This window comes from Bos indicus x Bos taurus, chromosome 21 (genome assembly GCF_003369695.1).
Source record: "Bos indicus x Bos taurus breed Angus x Brahman F1 hybrid chromosome 21, Bos_hybrid_MaternalHap_v2.0, whole genome shotgun sequence".
NCBI lineage: Eukaryota > Metazoa > Chordata > Mammalia > Artiodactyla > Bovidae > Bos > Bos indicus x Bos taurus.
Window position 1 is genome coordinate 31,390,688 of NC_040096.1, and position 23,981 is coordinate 31,414,668.

Here is a 23,981-nt window from a genome sequence, read left to right on the forward strand (position 1 = left end):
GGGCCGCGCGCGCGCCCCCGAGCGCGGTGGGCGGAGGAGCGGAGGAAGCCGCGGGGCCGCGAGGGGGCGGGGGGGCGGAGAGGGGAGCCCCGGGAGCGCGAGCCGCGGCCGGCGCCGCTGCAGAGCCGAGCGAATCCCCAGCCCCGGCAGCAGGTATGTGTCCCCGCAGCCGGCCGTGGCCGGGGCTTCCCCTGCCACGCTGCCCGGGTCCTGTGGCCGGGGCGGGGGTGGGAGCCGGTCAGGGTTTGCAGGGTACGTGCCCGGGAGGGCTGGGATCTTACCACTGACCTTCATCCCCTCTGGCCGGGGTAGCAAGGCTAGGGTGACTGGGGCAGCCCAAGGCTTCAGCTCCAGCCTGGAGATCTGCTTCTTGTCACATGCTTCTTATTTATTTTTGCAAACTGCCCTGGTTCGGGTCCAGCTGCAGATGCCTTACCTCCCATTCTTTGCCTCCGTGTGCCATCTTGCATTTATTAATAAAACATGCAAGCTGGGGGTGGGGGGGGGGATTGCTGCTGGGGGGAATCCCATTGCAGTATAACAAGCGAGCGCCTGTTTTCGGTTTTCGAGTGTGGTATTGAGGTGGAAATCCCACACCCCGGGGATTTGTGGCTTGGTTGGTCGTAACCGCTTCCTAGTGGGCTTCCCCCATTTGTCTGGAGGCGCCACAGCGGCAGAATGGACTGGCAAGAAAGAATGGTGGTTTTTCACCGTCAGGCCAGAATCCCGTTCTAGGGACAGGTGCAAGCTACGGCAGACAGTTCCCCTGCTTGCTAACTTGCCAGGGTGGCTTAAAATCAGAAAATTGTTTCCCTTGATTGCCGAGAGGAGGCCTTGAACAGAATCCCTGAGACTTGCATGCTCAAACTCATTAAGGTTTTGCATCTGAGGATGACTAAAGCTTGCCACCTGTTGGAAGTTAGACCCCATGAAATTCCCTGTAATCTAGCCCACCAATCCCTGTTTCAGACACTAATACTGAGATAGCAATAGGCCCATATTGATTCCTAATGTATTCTTTAATACTGCTTGGCTTTTGTCTCTTTTAAAATAAAACCTATGATTTGATGTCCCATATGTTATAGATTGAAATGAGATGATTTGTTTATATTCGATACACATATAACATCATATCCTAAAGACTAAATTTCTCTTCAGTTATCTATTTCCCCAGCTTTTCATCTTGCTTCAAGAAACAGTTCCAAAAGTGGGACGTATGAAACTACCTTCTCCCCCCACCCCCTTGAAATGCTTTGGTGAAAAAATAGCGAAAGCTAGAAGTATAGAATAAAAATGGTTATCACAAGATGTTTGGATATGGCAACAGGACTATAATTGCTTCTAAAATATATAGTAGAGTGCCACATTTAATCCTGAGAACACATTTTTTTAATGGTCATATATACCAGATATTGGTACATGATCTCATTTAATCTTCATAACAAACCTGTTATCTCCATGTTGAACACGAAGAGGCTAAGACTTAGGTTAGCTAACTTGCCCAAGGTCACACAGTCAGGGACAGGATAAGGATACAAACTCTAGTGCATCTGGTTGCTGGGGAAGGAGGGGTTTAGTGCGTGGGTAAAGGGGTGGGAGTAATGTTTAACCCTCGTACTGCCACTCCATCTACATTTTCATTAAGATCAAAGCTTATGAATGAACATACAGGCTTGGATCTGATTTTCCATTTCATAGATTCAATTCAACCTTTGTGACTTTCCAGTAATAGAAACTGTTGTTTCAGAATGGATTTGTGTGGAATTTTTTAAGGTGGCACTGAGCCTATAAACATGGATTTGAGACATGTTTCTTAGACTTGCAGAGAATGCATGTATGGTTGCCAGATGGGGAGTGGATGGAGGGACAGGATAGTTAGGGAGTTTGGGATGGACATGTGCACACTGCTGTATTTAAAATGGACAACCAACAAAGACCTACTGTATAGCGTATGGAACTCTGCTCAGTGTTACGTGGCAGCCTGGATGGGAGGGGGGTTGGGGGGAGAATGGATACATGGATACGTATGTCTGAGTCCCTTCTCTGTTCACCTGAAACTATCACAACATTGTTAATCGACTATCAGATCAGATCAGATCAGATCAGTCACTCAGTCGTGTCCGACTCTGCGACCCCATGAATCGCAGCACGCCAGGCCTCCCTGTCCATCACCAGCTCCCAGAGTTCACTCAGACTCACGTCCATTGAGTCAGTGACGCCATACCCCAATACAAAATAAAAAGATTAAAAAAAATTTTTTTTTAAAGACATGTGTCTGTTCGGCTCTCCCAAAACAGTTTCAAAAAGTTGTTTCCCTTCACATTTAAATCTATAAAATGTATATGCATCAGGTAGAATGAATCATTCACATTTCTCATGGTCACATTCCAGTCCTATCTTCTCCCTACACTGCACACCATTTTCTGGTCTCACTGCCAGTCATTAAAACATTGACACACGTGTGTGTATGTGCCTTAACCAGGTGAAGAAATCTATGCAAGCTGTAGACCATAATCCAGTTTCTCTGTGATTGTAGCAGCTCTTCATTAGAAAAATCTTGGAATTTGTACATTTAACAATGGATGTAAATTTAATATTTTTATATAAATGCATTATTATAATGCAGGTATTAGATCTTGTTACACATTCCTAACAGTTTTCACTGTAGTTGCATCGATGGGAAATTCATCCCGGGGGGCTACAAAGTTTTATACTCGGGTCACATATTTGAGAGGGTGGTGAGAAAAGTATAGATAAGCATAAGGGATTATTTGAAAATTATATCCCATGGAAGTTACAGCTTTAATGTTAAATTGTTGAATAATATTAGGTCAGAAATAAAAGACTCTCTTGTAAATTCTATAAGCTTTGTTTTCTTTCTTGGGCAATATAACTGGTTTTAGGACATCATGATGTTACTTTTTTCATTATTCTGTATTCTGTTGATAGTAAAGCAATTTGTTACAACCATTTTGCCTCACAGAAGTCACTTGGTTTTGGAAGCACACAGCTCTGGTGCTTATGGAAATGCTGAGGTGGAGCCTTTCTGCCCTGGGGATTTCCAGTTTCTGATCAGATAAACTCAAGAAAAGTCCTGATGTTAACTGAGGGGGAAGTGGAAAGCAAAGAGAGGCATTGTTTGATTCTGGGGAGTAAATGGGTTTTCCGATGGGGAGCACCTCTATCTTCTACAGTCAGTTGTCTCATAATTAAAAAGCATCCAAGAAGTCTACTTTCTTCTATTCAAGCAGGATTTTATTTACTGCAGGGCTGAGCACCCTTTTCTGGTGCAGTGGTCAATTTGAGGAACATTAAAATGTTTCTGACTACATATTTGTTTTTCTGAAACATATGTTTACACTGGGAAAAACCATATGGGCAACTATGGATGCTTAAGTGTTATTTTTTTTCCCTTCGCCAAGGATTTATTTTTTTCTTTTTTTGGAAGCAACTAAAATTTTTCCAAGCTATGTAACTAACATGCATTGCAGTGACTTATTGTAATGCACATTTTAATGTATTGTTGAGTAAGACACTGGGAACTGGCATATTGTCTTTCCTTGACTGACCTTGTAGGCTACTTACTTGTGAAATGTTTTGTTTTCTTACACTTAACTTAGTATTCTCTAAAATGAGATATTTGTCTCTGTGTCAGCAATCTGGAATCACGAAAGTTCACAGTCAGTTACTCTGAAATACTCGATTTTCACCAGTCGTCTTTTTCTCTCCTTGGTGGAAGCTATAGCAAGGGTTTTAATTTTATTTAGAAAGTGGTTCACAACCTGCTAGTTAATCCATCCCCTTTCCAAACTGAACCAGAGTTCACAAATGCTGGCCAGGTACACCCTCCATAGGACTTTCTCCAATAGTCCTGGTCTGTTGAGAGACCTAGACCTTTGGTTGAGCTTGTATGCACTGAGTTGCCCCATAAGGAAGATGTAAGGGTTCCTAAAGTGGGCTCACATCTGTGGGCTTTGGGCGCAAGGGAGGATGGAGGCTGCTTATAGGAAAGGGCCAGGAAATCAATTCTTCTGTACCAACATGAGTATCTATTGTGATTTCTACTTGCAAATATGTATGTGTTGTAAAATGTTCAACCATTACATAAATATAGAAGGTAGAGGTCCATGGTTAGAATCTTTGATAGTCTTATACCTTCACGAGACCACTGTTAATAGTTTGGTATGGATTTCTCTGGATTTCTTAATGCAGATACTAAAATGTTACTGTTCACCAACAATACTATACATAGGTGCATACTGCTTTGCAGTTTCTTTTCTTGTACTTGGCAGTATACTTTGAACCACTAGAGAGCCCTTGAATGGCATACTTATGGACACGGCCACAATGGGAGCTAGACAAGAGGAGCCCTGTAACCAGGGCTGGAGGAAGGGAACTGATGTGTGCTGTGTCCTGCCATAGGTAGTTTCACATTCGTGTCTCCTTTAGCCCTTTGCAAGGACCCTTTGTGGTCAACTCTTTCTAGATTAGAAGAGAAGAGTCCGAGGTACGTGACATAAGGAGCAGAGGCTGAGGTGCAGGCCCTGGCCAGTATGGCTCAGAATCTGGGCCTTTTCCTCCTCTTCACTCGCACTGCAGGATGGAGAGCGCCTCCCACCCTCCTCTGCCTCTGCCTGTCCACCGGGGCCCCCCTTGCTGTTCCTGCTGCCTCAGAGCCTTAGCACTAGCGCCTCCCTCTCCTGGACCATGCTTCCTGCAGATTCCTGCATGGTTTGCTCCCTCACCTCCTTTTGGCTCTGCTCAAAGTCTCATCACTCCTTTAAAACTACACACCCTCCCACAGGCATTCCCACCCCTCCTCCTGCTTTGCTTTTATCCACAGCCCCTCCAAACACACTCTATAAAAATCAGCCCCAGGGAATGAACGCTCCAGAGCACAGGGATTTTGTCTATTTTGTTCACTCCCCTAACCCTGGTGCTGTGGAAAAGAACTGACAAGTCACCGTGGCATCCTTGAGTCTTTCCAACCTCCCACTCTTCTTGTTTTCTTGTAGCCCTTACAGTTCCCCGTCGTGAGCAGTGAAACCTCTCAAATGCAAAGGCTCTATGTGTGTTGGGGGTGGGGGAGAACAACAAGAAAAGTGGAGAAGAATCGGGGGAGATCTTGTCTTACTTTTGAGCCGTTGTTGGCAAAAGAGGAACCTCCCAGACAGAGTCAGCCCTTGGGAAGATGAAAAGAAAGTCTCCTGAGGGCTGCAGTGTGTAACAAGGAAGCAAAAGGTACATCGGCATATGGCTTGGGATGGAAAGGAGACCTGTGTGGGTTCCCTTCTATTTGGAGTGCAGAACGATTTTGAAGACTTCCAAAGAAGGATGCTCTAGATTTCACCAACTTGCCCATGGCCTGAGTCACTAGAAAGGAAAAGGAATCTGTGAACACTCAAACAGGCAGGTTAATCATGGCACCAACAGCTTCATCCTCTTTTTTTTTTTTTAAGTTGAATACCTGTTGGTGTCTTTCCTGCTTAAGCCAGGGTGTGAAAGTTCATTGCCAAAGCATTTATCTCGTGACTCTGAGTTTTGCAGAAAACGTACCCCAATAGCATCCCAGCCTGAGATTATTTTGGTCCCAGCAGTCTCAGACTCCGAGTTACCGTTCATTCATCTATTGTTTGCAGTAGTTCTTGGGCAGCAGCAAAGTGATGGGCATCTGGGACACGAACGTGACTCAGAACACTGTAGAACTGAGTACACTGGAATGCCAGAGGGAGGGAATGGCTATGGGATGAAGTCTCGGTGGAGCCTCTCCTCAGCCACAGGGAAGCCTCCTTCTCCTTCTCTCCTCCTCAGTGCCTTTAATTGCTGCCCTAGGCGGTCCGAATTATCTACCAGGAGAGAATTCCCCTCCAAGAAAATGCAGCCTGCCTGAAACTGCTTTTGATTTGTAATGGAAACTACTCAGTAGCTAGGACAGGGCCAATAACTCGGGCTCCCACAGCTCATTAAAACAAAGAATTTTAATAGGTATTTCTGCCCTTTGCAGCCCAGGTTTTTGGAAGTGCATTCTGCTATCAGGCAGCTCTTCTCTGAATTTCAGCCTCAAGCCATAACACATGCAGTGCTTTCTGCTACTCTTGGCTTGAACTGAGTCTGAAGTGAGTTATTTCATCCGTGATTTTCTGACAGTCCCCCATCCCAGTTACAGAATTGCCATCATGTCCAGCCAATGCAATATAGAAATAAGGTTAAGTAACCTTTCTCCCATAATGATTTCCCTTCAAACAGTTAAATCTTTGATTTTACCTTATTTTGATGCAGCTTTAAAAAAAAAAAACACAAAACAATTTCTGTGACACTTGATAATTCTCCTTTAACCATGGCCACTGAAATGTATTAGTTATACCCTTCAAAACAAAATAACAAGGTGAAATATATTGTAATTGTGTTCCATTGTTTGGTAGCATAGCTTCAAAAGAAAAGCCTGGAAGAGTCTCTTTCTTTTCTCTCTGTCCTTTCATTATCAGTTTCTACCAGGGACTCTGCATTTTCACTCCCCACTTCCTGTCTTACCGGGAACCCCTGTCCCCACCCGTCTTCGTCTTCGGAACAGAACTCTTAAAGGTCACCCCTGATTGCCTAATCACAAATCCAATGGCCCTTTCTCAGATTTCGTTCCTGATGGCTCAGCAACATCTGACCCCATTGACTTCTACTCCTTGAACTGCTCCCTGCTGGCAGTGTCTTCCTAACCTGTCTGATCTTTCCTCAGCTCTCAACCTTTCTGTTCTATCAAGAGGCAGCCCTGAGAAGAAATTAGAGTGTGAGCTCTGCCCAGGGGGTGAATCCTGGCTCTAGCTCTTCCTAATTGTGTGACTTTGCACAAATGGTTTAATAACCCCATGCCTCAGTTTCCTCATCAGTCAAATGGGAAGAAGAGTAGCTTTGTCATAGGGCTGTCAGGAAGAAGATGAAATGAGTGTGCCTGGTAAACAGCAAGCACTCAGTAAATGTCACCTTTTATCCCTGTAACTTCCTGTTTGGATGCCTTCAGAGTCTGGTAGCTGCGGGGTAAAACCATAACTTTAGCACCTGATTAGTTTGCTGTCTGCCCCAACCCTTTCCAGAGTGTGCCCACTTCCTAGCCTTTGCTCTGATCCTCTTTCCCCCGCCAAGGAAGGGAAGAGAGCTGAGCGCTGTGCCTGCCTGGAGGCTCTGAGCACAGACCGCCTTATAATGAAAGACATCCTCCCTTGGGCACCGAGCCTATCTCTCTCAGGCAGATTATAAATTACCTAAGGACACCAGCTGTGATTTATACTCTTAAAAAATATTGCCTCAGCATTTAGCACTGTACTTTACACATAGTAGGAATTTAACTCATATCTTTGAACTGCCAGAACTTTATAGGTTTCCTTGGTCCTCCCAAAATCCTTTTTCCTTCTACACTGAAACACCTATTGATCGGTCCTAAAGCCCATGTAAGCTTTATATGGGGAGATTGACTTGACACCACAGGGCAAGTTAACCACCTCAACCTTTTTGGAATGAGGAGGGATATATAGAAATCATTAAAATAATGGGAGCACAGGGAGTTATTTAATGCTTTTTAAAAGGAGTTTGAAATCCTACCAACCCATGAAGCTGTTAGGATTTTATAAAATGGAGCTTTCTTCTGTCCTCCTGCCATCCATCCCAAGTAAAATGAGCTCTGAGGGTTTAAGTGGCAAATCTTTAGACCTCGTTACAGGCCTGCTCCTGAGCCACTGTGTTCTAGCCCTGTTTTCTTTCCCCTTACTATGCAGGTGAAGAGAACAGTGAAGTTGAATGAAGATCAGAGGAGGGGCTGCCTACTTAACAAAAAGTTAATCCTGTTCCTGACATTCTGTTGGCATGGCAGATACTCCCATCAGTTTCTGCTGTGTCTCTGAGGTCGTGTATAGTCACAGAGTTGTGCTGCCAGTAGAAGTTTCCCCTCTCTTACCCTGGCAGCCTTACAGACCATGTTCTTTGCATCTTCAGATCTGTAGCAGGATTTTTCAGCTTCAGCATTATTGACATGTGGGGCTGGATAACTTTGTTGTAGGGGAGCTGTCCTGTGCACTGTTTAGTAGCATCCTGTGCCTCTACCTACCAGCTGCCAGTTGTGATGACCAAAAAATGCCTCTACATATTGCCAGATGCCCCCTGGGAATCTTTGGCATCTCTCAGTTGAGAACCATTGCTCTATAGGATCAAACATGGAAACTCAGCATCTTACCATTGTGTAAGAATACCAGAATTTGGACAGTTGGGGGCAACTGAAGGTGAGGATTTTAATAGCTGTAAAAGGTGAATTTGTGTTTGAAATTACTAACACAGGGAAACTTTAGTGTTATAAGCAGTTATAGATTTTATCATAAATAAGAAGAAGTAAACAAATAAAGTCGTTATAGAAGTTGAGACCATTTTACCCCTGATGGCCTTGGATCTGAATACAACACCTCATTCTAGGGCTGTTTCAACCATCCATGGAATATTTTTGTTGGAATTGTATTTAAGGCCTTTGGCAGTGAGTATATAATTGTATTTAGGCCTTTGACTATAAGTATATTAAACCAAAAATAATTAATATTTCTGGAGAAATCATGGTTAATTACCATTGGAGAAAATTATATTTGACCTAAGGTTGGCTGGCTCGCTTCACCAGAGGCTGCTTCTGACCACAAAGATGCTTGAAAACAGCACTTGCAGGCGCTTCAGGGGTGAAGGAGGAATGACAAGGCATTTTGGGCTTTGGTGAAGGCCCACAATTGATCAGCAGTGTCCATGGCAGTCAGAAAATGTAACTGTCTACGTGTGATTTGAAACCCAACTCCAACTGACAGTCACCATGGTGTTCTTTCTAAAGACAGTAGCTACGTTTCATGTCACGCCCCAAGACTGAAAGTAACAGTAAATATACTGCCTTCTGAAAAACATTAAGGCTCCAGCCTCAGGAGAGACTTGCTTCGACCAGAGATCACCTTTGGTGTGTTAATTTCCTTTGAAAAGGAAACGCATACACAGAAGACCCCAAGATGCTCACTACCCAAGAGTTGAGAAATGAGCCTTGTGCAATGTCTTGAATCAAGGAAGCCAGTAGACTAACTGATTCCATGGATAACTGTGAGCATCTTCAGTGTTCCAGACTTGTGCTAACAGGTGAAAGGAACTCCAAATGTCATGTCAGTGCTGTGAGGTGAACTGTGTTCCCCCAAAATGCATATGATGAAATCCTAACCCCCAGTGTGGTTGTTTGTGGAGCAAGAATCTTGAGGAAATAATTAAGATTAAATGAGGTCAATAATTAAGAAAAAAAGATGTATCCCAATGTTCATTGTGGTGCTGTTTACATTAGCCACGACATGGAAGTAACCTAAATGTCCATTGACAGATGACTGAATAAAGTAGATGTGGTACATATATACGATGGAATATTATCCGCCATAAAAAAGGACTGAAATTGGGTCATCAGTAGTGATGTGGATGGGCCTAGAGTCTGTCATACAGAGTGAAGTAAGTCAGAAAGAGAAAAACAGATATTGCTTATTAATGCATATGTATGGAATCTAGAGAGATGGTGCTGATGAACCTATTTGCAGGGCGGGAACAGAGATGCAGCCGCAGAGAACACACGTGTAGACACGGGGGAGTGGAGGGTGAGATGAATTGGGAGTGGGATTGACATGCATACACTACCATGTGTAGAATAGGTAGCTAGTGGGGACCTGCTACATAGCACAGGAGACTCAGCTCAGTGCTCTGTGATGGCCTAGAGGGGTGGGATGGGGTGGGTGGGAGGGAGCTTCAAGAGGGAAGGGATATATGTATACATATAGCTGATTCACTTCATTGTACAGCAGAAACTAACACAACATTGAAAAGCAATTATACTCCAGCTTAAAAAGAAAAGATTGACTGAGGTCATAAGGATGGGGCCTTAATCTGCTAGGACTACGTCCTTATAAAAAGAGGGAGTTCTTTCTAGCTGTCTCTCCCTCTCTCTTTTTCCCCACTCCCAGTGTGAGGATATAGCAGGAAGAAGAGCTCTCACTAGAACCAGACTGTACTGGCACTCTGATCTTGGACTTTTCATCTCCAGAACTGTGAGAAAATAAGTGTGTTATTTAAGCCATGTAGTCTAAGGAATTTTGTTAAGGCAGTCTAAGTTGACTAGTACATCCAGCATCCTCACTGAACAGATGAAGAGACTGGATCCAGAGAGGTAACGACTTTCCCAAGGTCCAGGTACTAAGTTAGTGGTAGAACTGGAGCACAAAACAGGTTTCCTGAGCCCTAGTCCAATGTCTGTTCCTCTTTCCCCACTGCCTCGGGTCATTGTTGCTGTTGTTGTTCAGTCGTGCAGTCATGAAGTGTCCGACTCTTCACAACCTTGTGGACTGCAACACACCAGGCTTCCCTGTCTCTCAACGTCTCCCAGAGTTTGCCCAAGTTCATGTCCACTGAATCAGTGATGCCATCCAACCAGCCATCCTTATCTCTAGAACCCATCTCTCCTCATAGTCCTTGTGCTTGCCCTGTTTAGCTCAGCATTGCTGTGAGGATCAGTGAGATGGTACAAAAAATGACAGTTTAAGTTCTAAACTACAAAATATTTTACAAATATAAATATCATGCTCAACTCAGATTTTGCCTAGGATGCAGAAATCTGGGCTTCCTTGGGAGCTCAGCTGGTAAAGAATCTGTCTGCAATGCAGGAGACCCCAGTTTGATTCCTGGGTTGGGAAGATCCTCTGGAGAAGGGGTAGGCTACCCACTCCAGTATTCTTGGGTTTCCCTGGTGGCTCAGACAGTACAGAATCTGCCCACATGTGGGAGACCTGGGTTCGATCCCTGGGTTGGGAAGATAGATCCCCTTGTCATCTGAATTAAATTCACCCATTCCTGTCCATTTTAGTTCACTGATTCCTAAAATGTTGATATTCACTCTTGCCATCTCCTGCTTGAGCAGATCCAGTTCACCTTAATTCATGGATCTACCGTTCCAGGTTACTATGCAATATTGTTCTTCACAGAATCAGACTTTACTTTCACCACTGGACGCATCCACAACCAAGTGTCTTTTACACTTTGGCCCCACTGAATTCTTTCTGGAGCTATTTCTCTGCTTTTCCCCAGTAGCATATTGGACACCTACCAACCTGGGGGGCTCATCTTCCGGCGTCATATCTTTTTGCCTTTTCATACAATTCATGGGGTTCTTGAGGCAAGAATACTGAGGTGGTTTGCCATTCCTTTCTCCAGTGGACCATGTTTTGTCAGGACTGTCCACCATGACCCGTCCGTCTTGGGTGGCCCTGCATGGCATGGCTCATAGCTTCGTTGAGTTATACAAGACTGTGATGCGTGTGATCATTTTGGTTAGCTTTCTTTGATTGTGATGAGGTGATCAAGATGGCGGAGTAGAAGGATATGTGTTTATTTTCTCTTTTACAAAGGTCAAAAAAGAGTCAATTCCTTGGTTCTGTTTGACTGAAGTATGATAATGTTTTGCTCCCACAGATTCTGCATACGACTCTACTTCCTGAATGAAAACATGTCTCTCCTTCTCCAAGTCTAGTTTATCACCTGTATGTGTGTTAGTCACTCAGTTGTGTCTGACTCTTTGCAATCCCATAGCCTATAGCCCGCCAGGCTCCTCTGCCCATGGAATTCTCCAGCCACGCATACTGGAGTGAGTTGCCATTCCCTTCTCCAGGAGTGCTTCCCAACCCAGGGATCGAACCTGGGTCTCCTGCATTGTAGGCAGATTCTTTACTGTCTGAGCCACTACTCAGACAGTAGATTCCTACTATACATAAACAGATTTCATTTCCCAACATTTTCCATAATTATTTCACCCAGTTTTTAACCTTCCAAAAAGAATCTTCATCTGTTATATCATAAACTAAAATAGTTCCATTTGAATCTCTGTAGCAAATTAGACCCAATCCATGGAATCTCTTCTGACCTGCTGTATACCATATAGCAAGATTTATTTCCTCACCAGTATTTAACTTCTGAAAGTGGTGGTCTAGGCTTGTCTTGCTGCTCAGGAATGTCATCAGAGGCTAGGATTTCGTTTAGCATTTTGTTTCTCATGGTCATGAGCACATGCTTCACCTCCAGGCATTTCATGTATATTCCGGGCAGGAAGAAGGAGAGGGACAAAGGTGAAGTAAAAAAGCTTTTTCCTCTCCAGGTTTTACCTTCATACTGGGGAAGGGACTTCATGTTTTATTTTATTAATCAGGACTATATCACATTACCACTTCTTAATGCAAAGGTGTCTGGGAGTACAAGTATTTTGCTTTCTAGCCTCTACTGTAGAGGGAGAAAACGGTTGAATGGGACTTGTGAGCCAAGTTAAGGTAATTATCGCAGAGAACATGACATCTCCGCAGAATCATTGGGGGCTAGAGAGCCAGGCTCAGAACATGATCAAGGTGGCCAGGCACAGCTCAAAGGCACGGGCGCTGCTGCACTAGTCTGGGCTGATCACTTGCAGTCAACATTCATGCCATTCCCATGGACTGTCATTCCACCAGTTACACTTTTGCATTCTTACTAAGGATTCAGAGTCCTTGGATGAGCCTGTCATATTTCCATGCTGTAATATATAGGAAGGGTAGGGAGTGAGACTGTATGGCCTCCTCTTGGGCTTCCATAATGGCCAAAGGGAGAGTCTGCCCACCACCCATCTTGTAATTCCTCCAGTAGAGATGGTGCTACAATGCTATGCAGCCAAAAATGACAAGTAGTGACCATCCCCCTATTTTATAGATGGGGAACCCAGAGTTCAGAAGGAGGAAAGAGCTCAGTCTATACTACTGAGTGGGTGAAGGGCAGAGGCAGGATTTTATCTTATCCTGATGCCCCCAATCTGCTTGGTCCCAGAGAAGCAGCTCCCCTCAGAGTCTTCTCAAAATCTTTGACATTCCCTATGATGAGGGAGGGTTGTCTTTGGAGGCAGTCCCTCCTTTTTCCAGTCTGTGGGTAATTCCCTCTCTCCCTGTAGGATCTTCCCAACAACTGCTTCCTCTTTGTCTTCCTTTCCAAAAGTAAGAACAAACTTACTGACACTTAGGACTCCCATAAGACAATACTGAATGGAGTTTTTTTAAATGAAAATGCTATGTGTTAAGTACCATACACTTCTGAAGAGGAATAGCTAGGCAAAACCCCTCAAGATTTATATAAAGGTGGATAAACTTTTCTGGCTACCATCACCCACCAGCCTGTGTGAAAAAAAGACTAGACAGGGATTTCCCTTGTGGTCCACTGGTTAAAGATCCCATGCTCCCAGGGCAGGGGTCTTGGGTTCAATCCCTGGCCAGGGAACTAAGATCTATATATGGCCACATATAGCATGGCCAAAAATAAATGAATAAAAATACTCTACAAAATAAAATATATATTAAAAATAAAACATAATTCTCAACTTAAAAAAAAAAAAGACTAGTCAAGAAGATTTGATTCACTGGGCAGAGTTTGAGGGACAGTGCAATTGGAGATGGGCAGGGAGAGCCTTGATGCCTCCCAGCCAAGGGAGAGGGCTCCCACAGCACCCTCACTTTGGTGCCCCTGACTCAGATCCTATGGAGATTCCCATAAGGCCTTTTCAGAAGCCATAGCTGCATCCCAAGGTATGTTCCATCTTTGGACACCAACCCAGAGAATGCTGTCAGTTAAGGAAGCTTTACAGTCAAGTGCAAAGACTTTAGCCCCTTTACTTCAATCCTTGTCAACTCCTCCACTCCCGGCCCACCACTGATCCTGGGACGTGAGAGCAATGGAAGAAAGGAAGGAGAGAAAAGCAGATTTCATCTCCTTCCCCATTTGCAAGACCTCAAGCTGTGAGTCAGTCTGAGCCATGTGGACAGAAAGAACTTTGAGCTAAAAGTGAGATTGAAGATTTGATTTAGACCAGATGAATTTAAAACAAAAAACAACACCTGAAAATTAGTCTTAATTGCTAAAATTAGGTGGTCCTTGAAAGTGTGAGTAATCAGAAAGCTATGGAGTCTATTTGAAGACAAAGGTTGGGGAAAGATAAGGCTGTTTCTAGTTGTAACCACATTCAGACTGTTGTTACTCTCCTTTTCCAAAGATAACATTCCAACTTTTGAGAAAATGCATGGGACTAAGGCATAAGGATTTCTGGAGGCGAGCCCCCGCTATTGCACACACTAGGAGGGTAACTCTGGACCACTTTGTCTTCTGGGTCTTGGCATCCTCTCCCCAAATGATGGGATTGTACTTTGTGATTTAGGTATCCCAGAATAATTTCTCTACTCCTCTGAACCGTGCAGTGACTTAAAACAGCAGGACAAAATAATTCACACAGCGAGCTTGCTTTACAAATTGTACTTCAGTTATATTTGTTGGAAGAGTCAAGCATAGATGAATGGCATTTGGCAGGAGAAAACCTTAGTACATCCGAAACCCTTAATTATGCACAATAGGCAGCTCTGTAGCTTGGTCTATGTCAAAAGATGCCACATTATCAAATGACACATTGCAGAGACGTGTCAGAGTTTTTGCAATAGCTTGCTCATCTGTAGTATGATTGTCCTGTGTCAGACAGGTAGCATCCATGTTGTCACCTGAGTCTTCATTTGAAAATCTAAGTGCTCCTATATTTAAAGTCCTCTTGTCTAGTTCCTGTAGCGATGAATCCATTGAAATTGATGACACTAAATAGGAAGTTTAGTGATAACATATTTATTTCCAGAGTTTGTATGTAGTTATCACCATACTAGGTATAAGTTTTATACAGAGCTCCTTATGAATTTTATTATATATGTAATATATAAAAATCACACATAAGTAATATATATATCAGAAGCACTTTTCCTGCAAAAAGAAAATCATATGTAATCCTCCTACCCTAACAGGCTTCCCTAGTGGCTCAGACTTGGTAAAGAATCTGCCTGCAATGCAGGAAATTGGGTTTAACCCTGCTGGTTCAATCCTTGGGTCAGGGAGATCCTCTGGAGGAGGGCATGGCAACCCACTCCAGTATTCTTGCCTGGAGAATCCCATGGACAGAGGAGGCTGGTGGGCTACAGTCCATGGGGTCGCAAAGAGTCAGACACAACTGAGCAAGTAACTCTACTCTATAATTACTATTCCCCTTTTGTGCTTATTCTTTCAGACCTGTTTTGCAAATACACAAATATTAATGATTGTTTTCTTTTTTATTATTTATTTTGGTAGAATACACATAATGTAGAATTTACCCTTTTTGGGAACTTCCCTGTCAGTCCAGTGGTTAATACTCCATACTGCCAATGCAGAGGGCATGGGTTCAATCCCTGGTCAGGAAACTAAGATCCTGCATGCTACTAACTGTGGCCAAAAAAAAAGAATTTACCATTTTACCTATTTTGGTAAAATACGCATAACATAGAATTTACTATTTTGACTATTTTTAAATATATAGTTCAGTGACATTAAGTGCATTCACATTAAGTTCTGGAGATCTGCTGAACAAAATAGAGCCTGTAATTAAGTAAATCCACATTGTTGTTCACCATCACCACCATACATGTCCAGAACTCTCCTCGTCTTGCAAAATCGAAGCTCTGTACCTGATAAACACGAGGACTTTTTTTTTTTTTTACAGCTGCACAACCCCACTACACACACTTTGTGTTATTGATGGCAAAAATTTTCTTTTTATATCCTATCTCATATTTTGAGGCATATATGTTCAGTTTAATAACTTACTGAAGACAACAAGGAGGCCTGTGTAACAAAAATAGGAAATAAAACTGGAAAAGAGCATTTGCAGGGCCTTGTGGACTATGGTGAGCATTGAATTTCATGCAAAATTTACCGGGACATCTTTGTATAGTTGAGGGCGGAGGAGTAACATGATTTAGTTTGTCTTACTGGGCTGCCTCCTAGAGTTTGATTAGCAGGGGGTGGGAGAGAAAGCAGACAAGCAGTGGGGAGTTTCTTTCAGGTGAGAGTTGATAGTGTCATGGACCAGGTTGCCCTCAGTGGAAGCAAAGGCAAATGGTTGGATTCTGGATATATGTGGAAGGTAGAACCAATAGGATTTGTTGATGGATTGGATGTCGGGTGAGAGAGAGAGAGGAGTCAAGGTTGACTTCAAGGTTCTGGGCTTGAGCCACCGAATGAAATTGCCATTTCCTGAAGTGGAGATGGAGGAAAGTGAAAGTTGTTCAGTCGTGTCTGACTCTGCGACCCCATAGACTATACAGTCCATGGAATTCTCTAGGCCACAATACTGGAGTGAGTGGTCTTTCCCTTCTCCAGGGGATCTTCCCAACCCAGGGATCGAACCCAGGTCTCCCACATTTCAGGCGGATTCTCTACCAGCTGAGCCACAAGGGAAGCCCAAGAATACTGGAGTGGGTAGTCTATCTCTTCTCCAGTGGATCTTCCCAACCCAGGAATCGAGCCAGTGTCTCCTGCATTGCAGGCGGATTCTTTACCAACTAAGCTATCAGGGAAGCACGAGATGGAGGAGGAGGAGGTTTTAGGTGGGGTGAAATGAAGAGTTCTATTTCAGTCATTTTCAGTTTTACAATCTATGAGATGTTTCATTGAAGATATCAAGTAGGTAGCTGGATATGCAAGTCTGGAGTTCAAGGGAAAGAATGGGGCCAGAGATACCATTTTGGAGAAAGCATGTGTGAATGACAATTTTAAGTCGTGAGACTGAGTGAGCTCACCTAGGCCCTGGAAGAGAGGAGAAGTGAATAAGACAAGAGGTCTGAGTAATGAGCCCTGGGGCATGTCAACATTTAGAGGTCAAGAGGAGGTAGAGGACCCAGTGAAGGAAACTGAGAAGGAACATCCATTGAAGGCAGAGATCAAGAGTACAAAATATTTCAAGAAGGAAGGGTGAGTGGTCCGTTGTCCCACGTGTCTGAGAAATTGAGTGCTGTATTTAGCAACATGAAGGTCATGCCTCGTACTTGGGATGTGGCTCTTGTCACCAGGTTCAGTGAACTGATGATGTCAGGGACTCCTGAATCAGGCAATTCTCCTTCCTTTCAGAGCTTCTGAGTCTTAGAGTTCTGCTGCTGCATATTCACATACATTTTGAAATTGGGGCTATTTTGTCTGTACAAATTCTTCCCCAAATCCTGTCTGGGAGGAGAGGAAGACACTTGGCGCCCTCTAACTTTCCTTCTTTAAAGGTCTATGCTGTCTGTCTTTCTTTCTTTTAAATCTTTAGTTGCACCACACGGCATGTGGGATCTTAGTTCCCTCATCAGCAGTGGAACCCATGCCCCCTACATTGGCAGCTCTGGGTTTTAACCACTGGACCACCAGGGAAGCCCCTTTATGATATATTCCTTGATAGAAAATCACAGTCCCTGACTGTCTTAACAGCTGTCTGCATGTGTGCTTGCTCAGGCATGTCCGACTCTTTGTGACCCCTGTGGACTATAGCCTACCAGACTTCTCTTGATTTCTCTGGGAAATCAAAAAATTTGTCTTGATTTCCCAGGCAAGAATACTGGAGTGGGTTGCCATTTCCTACCCCAGGGGATCTTCCTGACCCAGGGGTTGATCCCCTGTCTCCTGCATCTCCAGCATTGGCAGGCGGATTCTTTACTGCTATGCCACCTGGGAAGCCTTCTTAGCAGTTACCACTTATGTAAAAGAACTTTATCTTTTAGCTGAATGTTAAACATCTCATCCTCCAGGAGATAATTATCTAATTTTCTAAATCAGTTGATCCCCAAATGAGTATTCTGTCTTCTCTTGGACTCTCCAGGCAAATAGGTGTTTTTTCCTGCCTCAGAGTGGAGAAATCTTGTTTTAGTGTGATCTGTTCTTTAGCTCACTAGTTTTCCTTACATTCATCACCCAACAATTATTTAACAAAATTCCAACAGCATACTATACTATATGCATTGAGTCTAATTTGAGAAAGAAACTCTTAGAAAGAGTTTACCAAGTCCCAAGCAGAAGGAGAAGAAGGCATCAGAGGATGAGGTGCCTGGATGGCATCATCGATGCAATGGACATGAACGTGGGCAAACTTAGGGAGATGGTGAAGGACAGGAAGGCCTGGCGTGCTGCAGTCCATGGGGTTGCAAAGAGGCAGACATGGCTTGGCGACTGAACAGCAACAAACCAGAAGTGATTCCCATGGGCAGAAAGGGCAGGAAGAACTCAAAGGAAAGCAGGATTGTGAAAAGGTGTGGAGGGTAAGAAAATGTCATCTCCTGGAAAAGTAGAGCATTAGCTGGGCCTCAAAAGGTAGAAAGGATTTGAACAGGTAGAGCAAAAGATAATCATGCAAGATATTTAACATCATAGTCAAAGTTAGTGCTGATTGCGATGACTGTTTATACAGACAGGTTGGCCTGAAGAGATGGGTTCCTTGTAAGAGATAATTCACACTGAATCATGAACTCATGAAACTCATTCACACTGGCCTGTGCTTGCGTGGCCAATGGTATAAAGATTCTAGATTACCTTTCAGAGGGATATTGATGGTCTGTAGTGGTAGTGAGGCACCTTAGAATTTAGAAATAAGATTGCCTTTATTATCTATTCATTTGCATTCATATGTGAGACACTGAAGAAATATGAAGACAGGTCCCAGTGTTCAAAAGCCTTGAATGGTGACTGCCAAACCACACCCCCCACAAACTGCAAAAGGTATTCAAACCAAGTCCCTGGAACCTGTGTTATTTTTGGTGGGGGGGGAATGTGATTTAAGGCAGATGTGATTAAGTTAAAATTTTTGAGATGAGATCATTCTGGATTATCATGGACACATGGAGAAGAAGAAGTGGCAGTGTGACCCAGAGGCCAAGACTGGAGTGATGAGGCCGCAAGCCAAGGAACACCTGGAGTGATGAGAGGGTAGAGGAGGCCAGAACCAGAGCTTCCCCAGAGAGAGCACAGCCCTACCAGTGCATTAATTTTGGAACTTCGGCCTCAAGAACTGCAAGAGAATATATTTATACTCTTTAAAAAGAATATCTCCATGTTTGTGATACTTTGTTACAGTAGCTACAGGAAACTTAATGATATTAATTATGATATTAATTATGGTTATTAACAAATGGTATCCAGCCCCATCACTTCATGGCAAATAGAAGGAGAAAAAGTGGAAGCAGTGACAAATTTTATTTTCTTGGGCTCCAAAATCACTGTGGATGGTGACTGCAGCCATGAAATTAAAAGACACTTGCTCCTTGGAAGAAAAGCTATGACAAACCTAGATAGCATGTTAAAAAGCAGAGACATCACTTTGCTGACAAAGGTCCATACTGTCAAAGCTATGGTTTTTCCAGTAGTCATGTATGGGTGTGAGATTTGGACCATAAAGAAGGCTGGGCACCAAAGAATTGATGCTTTCAAATTATGGTGCTAGAGAAGACTCTTGAGAGTCCCTTGGACAGCTAGGTGATCAAAGCAGTCAATCCTAAAGGAAATCAACCCTGAATATGCATTGGAAGGACTGAAGCTGAAACTCCAATACTTTGGCCACCTGATGCGAAGAGCCAACTCTTTGGAAAAGACCCTGAGGCTGGGAAAGATTGAAAGCAAGAGGAAAAGGGGATGACAGAGTATGAGATGGTTGCATGGCATAACCAACTCAATGGACATGAATTTGAGCAAATTCTGGGAGATAGTGAAGGACAGGGAAGCCCAGTGTGCTGCAGTCTGTGTGGGTTTAGAAGAACCCGGTAGTTTAGTGAACGTCACCTGCTTTGTGATATTAGGGAAGCAAGTCCAGAACATAACTATAATATAGCAAGTTTAAATACAATTATTGGGACTTCTCTGGTGGTCCAGTGGCTAAAGCTCTGTGTTCCTAATGCAGGGGGGCCAAGTTCAATCCCTGGTCAGGAAACTAGATCCCACATGCCACAACTGAAGATCCAACTAAGACTTAATGCAGCCAAATATATATATATATATAGAGAGAGAGAGAGAGAGAGAGAGTCTCTGATCAGCTTTTGGTGTGCTCACTCTGGGCCCCTGGTAGTGAACTTGAGCATTTTGGATCCTGAAAGGGAAGCTTTCTCTCTTTCTCACACATGTACCAATGAATACATTTGCAACCTGGTTTTTATTTCTTGGGAGTTTGATTAGCATGATTTAGCTAATCATGCAAAGGTTGATTCAACCTTGAGATTGACAAAACTAGAGACCACATCCTGACGCTTAGTGAATTTGCCTGCTAAAGCCACATGATCAGACAGTTTGAGATACAGGCTTGGAGTCTCCCAGATGCTATCTACTGTTACTGTTGATCCCTCTACGCCACCTCAAGGAGCATCATGCTTCCCCCTCAATTTAAAATCTGGGAAATGTATTTATTCAGCAGACATTTTTTCTTGGTGCTCACATATAGGGGTGAAGTAAGGGGCTGCTGAGGCCTGGAGAGCTCATTGATGTATCTTTCAGGAGAATGACCTCAGTTCCTGTGTTAGTTTCCTGGGGATGCTGTACCAGACACTGAGTGGCTTGAAAGAACAGAGATGTATTCTCTCACAGTTCTGGAGGCCGAAAGTCTAAGATCAAGGAGTCAAGAGGGCTATATTCCCTCCGAAAGCTCTAGCGGTGAATCATCTTCGCCAGTTCTGGTGGACACAGGTGTTTCTTGGATTGTGGCCTCATCACACCAGTCTGTGCCTTGGTCTTCACATGGCCTTCTCTGTCTTCTCTTTATCTCTTTTAAGGAAACCTGTCATTGGATTTAGGGCCCACCCTACTCCGGTATGTCCTTAATTAATCACAGAGACCTATTTCTAAATAAGGTCACATGAATTTTGCAGGGGGCGCTGGTCAACTGACTATATCTCCTTAAGCTGGAAAAGCTGCAAGGGCTGAAATGAGTCTTAGGTTATGCTAAAATAAATATGAATGAGGACTTCCCTGTTGGTCCAGTAGTTAAGACTCTGTGCTGCCAATGCAGGGTTCAATCAGGGTTCAATCCTGGTTGGGGAACTAAGATCCTACATGCCATGTGGAATGAACAAAAGATTTAAAAAAATTTAATACAAAAATATGTCAACTACAGCACAGACTAAGTAGATCTCAACCTGCAAATGCATGGGCAATGAGACAGCATGTGTGTGTGCTCAATCACGTCTGGCTCTTTACGACCCCATGGACTGTAGCTGCTCAGCTCCTCTGTCCATGGAATTTTCCAGGCAAGATTTCTGGAGTGGGTTGCCATTTCCTGCTCTAGGGATCTTCCCTACCCAGACGTGGGATCAAACCCACATCTCCTGCATTGGCAGGCAGTTTCTTTACTGCTCTGCCACCTGGGAAACCCATAAAACAGTATGTGTGAATGTTAATCACTCAGTCATCTCCAACTCTTTGAGACCCCATGGACAGTGGCTCGCCAGGCTCCTCTGTCCATGGAATTCTCCAGGCAAGAATACTGGAGTGGGTTGCCCTTTCCTTCTCCAATAAGATAGCATAAGGAAGCTTAATAATGGTCAAGAGACCACACTGGCTGGTGGCAGCAGTGATGCGCAATGTCTCCTGTTAAGATCCCTAAAGGCACCTCTCCAAACGAGGAACCTGCCCATCTGGCTCCCTTTCCCTCCTCTAATTCAGATCACTCCTGCAGTACTGCTCTCTACAGATGGAGCCAGTTCCCGAATCACCTGCTGTTCTCTGTTGGTGTGGACACCTGTCTCCTGGCCCAGGGTCTTCACAGCTTTGTAGCTTTCCGTGGACACTCTGGCACTTATTCCAAAGGCTTTTTTTCTCCTGTTGGGATAGGTTTGTCTTCTAAGGGCTGCCCCGCCCATAGTCACTCTAGTTACCCAAGCTATTGCCATCTTGGCATCTGTGCCTGAAGCTCAAAAGGCCACGTGAAGGCGTGTCTCCATGACATTCCTGGACTCATGGCCCTCTACGGAGAAGTTACTGACCTCATCTTTAGTTAAGTTAACTTGTGGCATACTCCAGTGTTGGTTTCTTTATGATTTGATTCTTCCCATCTCAGTAAGAGGACAATGGGTTCTAGGCCAGAATGTTGCCTTCTAGCTTCCCAAACTGTGTTCTTATTCCTCATTCACTCATAAGGAGACCCTGGAAAGCACATTGTCAAATTAAACCAACCCTATAGACAAAAACTGCCTCTGCCACCTTGCGCTATGCCCATGTTCCAGCTGTATTGGAATAAAGCATCTGAAACCAGTGCACAGGGAGCAGAACGGCCAGTCTACCAAGTTGCCGCAGGACTAGAGTTCCAATTCTAGGTCATCCAGTCACTGACAGTGTGGATCCAGGAAAGGTTTTCAACCTCCTTGAACCCAAGTTCTGTAAATTGTAATTCATCTATAAATTGGGCCTAAAATTATATACTTTGAAAAATTGTGAACTGTGAAAGTTTAGTGAGATGGCAAATGTACGTGAAAACTTAGTGTCATGCTGATTGTGAGTCACCACTCTATAAATCTGCTGCCATGACTGTAGGCAGAATCCACAGCACAACTGACAAAGAGTGATCGTCTGATAGCCCCATGCAGATTCAATGACATTTCCAGTGAATCCACGTGACTGTAATAACACTCCTGCCCCGTAATAACACATCTGCCATGAGTTCATGTCTTTTCTCTAGATCTTTCCCAGTTTTTCTGCCCTTTTCTCATACCTCAGTGGAAGAATTATACTTCCTTTTCAAAACTGATAATCTCTGTATTTGTGATTCAGAACTCTATTTACATAGTCCATCCCTTTATTAGCTGCATTCCCTCAACAAACCCAAGTTGTGCCCTTGCTTAAAAACACTATTCCTTAATTCTTCAGCCCACTCAAGATACATGTGGTCCCTCCTTCCCTTTAGCTGTCAAGCTTCTTGAGTGCTTCTAAAATTATTTCACACATGTCTGTTTCACATGACCCCATGCTGCGTACAGTGGTGGACGGCGGGCATCCGTTGTGGCCGTCAGTGGAGGATGATGCCACCAGGTCTCCTGCAGCTAGGAGTTCTGAACAAAGGGGATGATGAGTCTATGAGTACATAAAAGAAAAAAATCTATCCTAAATATGGTGGAGGTAGGGCATGGAAGGTTTCCTTGAGCAGATAATCTAATTGGAATCTAGGGATTAATCAGGTGAGAGAACTTGAGACAGTTCAAGAAACTGAAATGAAGCTGGGGAGATTTGAGAACAGAGACTGATGGTCCCCGTGTGATGGAAGGGACAGACCAGAAGCTGCTCGGATTTGGTCACCTAATTAACTCACTACTTGATTCTCCATTTATGAGTGTGGTTACCTAGCTTTCTTTTCCACTCTTCCCTAAACTCTAGGGGAGCAAGGGTCATGGCTATTTTTACTTACTTTATGCCCAACTGCTAGTAATGTTGTCTGCCAGTAGACTATCATTAAACAGTGATAGAAGTGTCTTTCAGGAGCTAGTCAGATAGCAAGAAGAAAATAATGTGTTCTAATGCTTTGGCTTTGAGTGGGGTATTCTAATGGAATTATATTGTGTATGTTAATGGGGAACAGAATAGCAGCCATTAACTCATAGGGGTGTAGGTACAGGTGTGAAGTAATCAGCAAACACCTTTGAAAAGATGAGTAGACATCCGTTGAGCAAATGAGAGGAAAATTGCATTGTGGCAGACGGAAAGACTTATACAAAGAAGTGAAAAGACTTCATGAGTTGAGGGAACTGAGTGACGTTTCTATAACTGGAATGAAGGGAACATGTGGAGAAATAGTAAGAGGTGAGGCTGGACAATTGGGGCACAGATCATGGAGACCCTTGCCTATTTCCTGTGGAATTTGAGCATGTGTGGAGACAGAGATGATCTCTAAGTAGGAAAATAGCATGACGTATTTGCATTTGAAAAAGACTTATTTTAGCAACTGGAACTCTCAGACATGGCTTGTGGAAATATAAAATAATAGAACCATATTGGAAAGCTGTTTGACAGTTTCTTACAAAATTTAACATACACCTATCCTGTGAACTGGCACTTCTATTCCTATATTTTTATCTAAAATTGAAAATATATGTCCA

The 23,981-nt window shown here is 43.6% G+C and overlaps 1 protein-coding gene across 2 annotated transcripts in view; it reads left to right on the forward strand.

The window, feature by feature from the left end:
- Nucleotides 1-68: 68 nt before the first annotated feature.
- The window catches only part of TMEM266 (transmembrane protein 266), a 124,770-nt gene continuing 100,857 nt past the window's right edge, over nt 69-23,981 (forward strand). For both annotated transcript variants that reach the window (XM_027521503.1, XM_027521502.1), the window contains exon 1: nt 69-153. The gene's annotated coding sequence lies outside the window, so the exon portion shown is untranslated. The remainder of the gene's footprint in view (nt 154-23,981) is intronic.